At 49.2% G+C, this 5,680-nt stretch overlaps 1 protein-coding gene across 2 annotated transcripts in view; it reads right to left on the reverse strand.

Moving 5' to 3' along the window:
• KIF5C (kinesin family member 5C) overlaps positions 1-5,680 on the reverse strand; it is a 167,377-nt gene that overhangs the window by 101,211 nt on the left and 60,486 nt on the right. The window lies entirely within an intron of this gene.

Genomic DNA, 5,680 nt, shown 5'->3' on the forward strand with positions numbered 1-5,680 from the left:
ATAAAAGCAGGAATGAGGGCCTCCACTGCTCCACAAAATAAAAAGAAATGGACTCACGTGGCTACAGAATATATTCATGAAGGAGGAGGCAGACACACTCTCCTGGTAACATCAAAATCGAAACAGGTATCGAGCAGCGTATTTTCTTTTTAGTAGAAAGGTATTTGAGTTTTCTTCTCCACGTTGATCTCTTGAGATCAGTTGAGGTGGGAAAAAAAAAACCCCAAAACATTATCGTGCCCTGAGTGTCTGGAGTGAGGTGTAGAATAGGATTTCTCTCCTGAAGATCCGATTTGGGTCGGTTTAAACCCTGGCCCCGGAGGGCTCCTTGGGGAGGTTTCTTGAGAAGGCCGTGCTAAGCCCCTTCAGAGCAGAGCTATTCCACAGCTGGGGGGACAGGGTCCCACTCTGTAAACTGAGACACACGGTGACAATCCGATCAGCCCGGAAACCAACTGGGCCCTGACTCAAATTTAGGGTCTCTGTTTTTTCAGTGACTGTGCTAGCAAGATGACCCTGGCCCAAGAGCATCGGGAATTTCTTTTAGTTACTCAAGAAGCAGACTGTGCCACACGCTGCAGGCCGCTTCCCTCTCTCTCATCCAGGGACGAGGGGAGGCGTGCGGACAGATGGACTGACGCTGCTATGAGCTGACGATTATCTGTGGGAATTCTTTCAAAGCAGCAAAGGTGATTAAAATATATTTAGTGCTCATTTCCCTCGATCCTACTTCATCCACATAAACATCACTGAAAGCGGAATGATGCATAATTAATATTCCCTGACCCACCATCTCTATATAAAGGGAGGAAGTCCTCATTCCTAAAAGCACGGAGGGGTGGGGACAGGAGCCTCATAAGGGGGTGTCCTCTCCAAGGCCATTTACAGAAAAATCAAGCCAGGCAATCAGCTCCATCTATTTCAGGCTCTGATTAGGTTGGTTGGTTTGCTTTTTTGGTCTCTCTCAATTTTATGATGCTGGTTAGTTTCTGTTGTTTTGTTGGGCCTTTTTTTTTGGCAGCACGCGGGCCTCTCACTGTTGCGGCCTCTCCCGCTGTGGAGCACAGGCTCCGGACGCGCAGGCTCAGCGGCCATGGCTCACGGGCCCAGCCGCTCGGCGGCATGTGGGATCCTCCCGGACAGGGGCACGAACCCGTGTCCCCGGCATCGGCAGGCAGACTCTCAACCACTGCGCCACCGGGGTAGCCCCTGTTGGGTCTTTTAAAAAATAAATTTAATACACATTGTACTGGTCTGAGGTTTTGGAGTGTGAACTGGGATCAGAAAAGAAAGCAGGATTTTTCCTCGGGTAGCTAAAAAAAGAAAAATTAAGTGGCAGGATTTTTTTTTTAAAATCCTGGCAGTCCTCAAGAGTTTGTGTCAAGCTATATTGAGAGAGAGAGAGAAAACGTTCGCACGTATCCAACTTCTGGTAATGGTTTCCCTGGTAACGGGGGAAGCAAAAACGTGAAGACTACAGTGTAAGGGTTGGAGGTTCAAGCTTCAGTTTTCTCAAAAATGCCAACTTGCCCAGAGAAAAGATTTCTACAGTCTGAAAGTGGTGGCCGGAGTGGAGAGCTACACAACCACGGATGTGACAGGCTTTCAGGGACCCAAAGAAAGTGGTCTCCACCCCTGCTGGTGATTTTCAAATTCTACATATCCGTGGCACGAACAACTCCAGACAATGCGAATGCCAGCCACAATCCCAGCGCTAAAGCTCCTCTTTATTAGAGACTAAACCTCTCCCCCCACACTGAAAGGGCTTTCTTTCTTAAGTCCCTGTGGAGCAAGTAGCCTGGGACGACCCCTTACCCAGGTGTTGGGACAGGAAGACGGCAGCCAAGGCCAGGGGTCCAGCTCCCCGGGTTCCTCATTGCAGCCGCTGGCCACCCTACTCATTCGCCTGCACACAGAGGCGGCCCTGAACAACTGCCCCACCCTGAAGAAACCTCAGCTCAGAACCCAGCTCTGCAGATGGGAGAAAACCCAGCACTTGCTTCTTCCTCCTCCAGGAAGCAATGGGACCAAGGCATCTGAATTCTGCCCCGCAGACAACGCCCAGGCTCAGTCCACCCCTCTAAATCCACCCTCACTAAGAGAATGCACAATCCTCCTAAATCCTAGTGAGTCACTGCTCACCAAACTCCCTCAGATTAAGGACTGGGGCACATATATGCAAACAAGAGCTCACGGACAGCATCGCTTGTTTGGGGTAGAGAGCTGAGAGGCACATGAGACTCTTACTTGGAGAACCCCTGATTCTTTGCTGCTGCTATTTCAACACTACAGGCAATTTCTTAGTTTTCTTTTTTAAGAAAAAGAGAACACATAAGAGAAGTCCATTAGGACAAACTCCGTGTGGCCTTTTTTTTTTTTAAAACATATTTATTGGAGTATAATTGCTTTAGAATGTTGTTAGTTTCTGCTGCATAACAAAGTGAATCAACTATATGTATACATATATCCCCATATCCTCTCCCTCTTGCGTCTCCCTCCCACCCTCCCTATCCCACCCCTCTAGGTGGTCACAAAGCACCGAGCTGATCTCCCTGTGCTATGCGGCTGCTTCCCACTAGCTAGCTATTTTATGTTTGGTAGTGTATATATGTCCATGCCACTCTCTCACAACCACGGATGTGACAGGCTTTCAGGGACCCAAAGAAAGTGGTCTCCACCCCTGCTGGTGATTTTCAAATTCTACATATCCGTGGCACGAACAACTCCAGACAATGCGAATGCCAGCCACAATCCCAGCGCTAAAGCTCCTCTTTATTAGAGACTAAACCTCTCCCCCCACACTGAAAGGGCTTTCTTTCTTAAGTCCCTGTGGAGCAAGTAGCCTGGGACGACCCCTTACCCAGGTGTTGGGACAGGAAGACGGCAGCCAAGGCCAGGGGTCCAGCTCCCCGGGTTCCTCATTGCAGCCGCTGGCCACCCTACTCATTCGCCTGCACACAGAGGCGGCCCTGAACAACTGCCCCACCCTGAAGAAACCTCAGCTCAGAACCCAGCTCTGCAGATGGGAGAAAACCCAGCACTTGCTTCTTCCTCCTCCAGGAAGCAATGGGACCAAGGCATCTGAATTCTGCCCCGCAGACAACGCCCAGGCTCAGTCCACCCCTCTAAATCCACCCTCACTAAGAGAATGCACAATCCTCCTAAATCCTAGTGAGTCACTGCTCACCAAACTCCCTCAGATTAAGGACTGGGGCACATATATGCAAACAAGAGCTCACGGACAGCATCGCTTGTTTGGGGTAGAGAGCTGAGAGGCACATGAGACTCTTACTTGGAGAACCCCTGATTCTTTGCTGCTGCTATTTCAACACTACAGGCAATTTCTTAGTTTTCTTTTTTAAGAAAAAGAGAACACATAAGAGAAGTCCATTAGGACAAACTCCGTGTGGCCTTTTTTTTTTTTAAAACATATTTATTGGAGTATAATTGCTTTAGAATGTTGTTAGTTTCTGCTGCATAACAAAGTGAATCAACTATATGTATACATATATCCCCATATCCTCTCCCTCTTGCGTCTCCCTCCCACCCTCCCTATCCCACCCCTCTAGGTGGTCACAAAGCACCGAGCTGATCTCCCTGTGCTATGCGGCTGCTTCCCACTAGCTAGCTATTTTATGTTTGGTAGTGTATATATGTCCATGCCACTCTCTCACTTCGTCCCAGCTTCCCCTTCCCCCTCCCCGGTGTGGCCTTTAAAGTGTTCAGAATCATGTTACAATAAATTTGTTGTTGGAGAACCTACCTCTGGTGCTCAAGGTTGAACAGGGCTGATGCCGCCCTCTATCAACTGGATTCCGAATCAGAAGGTAATTTTAACAGAAAACAGAAAACTCTTCAAACCCGGTGTTCTCTACTTTCTTCCAAACTCCAGGTCTGGGGGAGTTTGTTTGATGTTGAGGCTGTATTTGCTTATGAGAGGAGAGGCCGGGAGGGGGTCGCAGCACAAAAGTGCATGTGGGGCTGGACCACTGAGATGTGGGGAGATGGACACCCGCCAAGCAGAGAGAGATGAGGGAACAGGCCTGTGCTCGGTGCCACTGAGCCACACAACCAACCCGCCTGCCTCTTGCAGAAACAGCCCACAGAAAGGCACTTTCATCACACTGAGGGACAGGTCCTGGGGCCGAGGAGAGCATTTGTTTCAGAGTCTCCGCCATAACATAATGACTGTTTCTATACACCAGCCACAGAGCCAGGAACCAGCCCAGCTGGACAGAACCTTTCTTTGTGATGGGGTCTGGCGTGATGTGACCTCAGCTCACACCACACAGCCAGTGGCGCCCCACGAGCACAGCACACGTCCATCAAGCGGCCAAGCAAACCCAAAAGAGAGAGTCCACAGCGGGTGGGAAGAGCCCTGGGAGGGAGGAGTGGAACGGGGTCCTTGAAAATACTTGCTGCTTCCCGGTGCAGCCTTTAGAGCCAAGCTTTCCATCCTAGGATTTATTAGTTCTGAGTCCAGGTCTTGCTGAAGCAGACGAGTTAGTTCCATTATCAGGTAAGAATCTGGGGAAGACATAATCATACCTACACACACCAGGGTGCCTGAGGAGGCTGCTGTGGCCTCCTGTCGACTCTCCAGGTGAAACAGTGGCCTGGTCGTGGCACCAGAGCCCCTGGCAATAGTGGCTGCAACTCATCCCTGGCTTGGAATCCTAAGGCTCTTGCCAGCCAACCACACTACTCAGGCAGGCGGTGCCCAGAGAACGCAGACACCGTTCTGCCGAATGCCAAAGGCCAACCAGGATACTGGCCCTGCCAGTCCGAGGGCAGCCACTGTGCCCAGGTGAGGGCGTCTTCAGAATGGAAGCGTGTCTCACTATCGGCAGACAGCCAGGGCCACCCTTCAGCTCTGGAGCCCAGTCTCCGTTCTCCGTTCTCTCCCCTCTCCCCTTCCCCACCACCATTCCTACCCCGGTCTTTTTGCAATGTGGTCCATATGGCCTGATGGAAAAGGAACAACTCATAAAATAATTATCAAATGCTCATTACGGGCCCACCAGAAAAGTGGGGGCAGGATAGTAAAATTCAAGTAAGTCAGACGAACTCAGGTTCAAGGCCCAGCCTCGCTTCACTACTCCCTAAATGACCTGGCCAAGTTACTTCACCTCAATTTCCTCTTTAGTACAAAGGGAATAATAATGCTCACACCTCATAAAGTTGTAAAGATTTAAAATGCAATAACATATGTAAAATGCATAGAGGGTGCCTGACAGATAACAGCAGCTAAATAAATATAATTCTTCTTAAGAGTCATATATAATAGAATAATAAAATAGATCTGATAATATCCTAAGCTTGTAACTCTTCAATGGGTCCACATCACCTATAAGATAAAGCCCTTCAATTTCTATCAAATTCCGGCCCAGTCTAACTTTTTAGGTCTCATAGCCATGCACCCTGTACCATTCTCAGCTGCCCGTATAATTTGGGTCTTTATGCTTTTGCTTTTGCTATCCCTTCTGCTTGTACCACCCTGCATTTTCTATGCTCCTCAGAACCCAACCTTTCCAAGAAGCCTTAATTCTCCAATCCTCCTCTCTACCCACCAAAACCAGTAGTGACTTTCTTCTGTGCTCCCACAGCATTTTGCACACACCCATCCTAAAGCACATAATCCCCACGTGTATGATAATTATGCATGCGTCTGTCTCTTTCC

Source organism: Lipotes vexillifer, unplaced genomic scaffold (assembly GCF_000442215.2).
Source record: "Lipotes vexillifer unplaced genomic scaffold, Lipotes_vexillifer_v1.1 scaffold335, whole genome shotgun sequence".
Taxonomy (NCBI): Eukaryota; Metazoa; Chordata; class Mammalia; order Artiodactyla; family Lipotidae; genus Lipotes; species Lipotes vexillifer.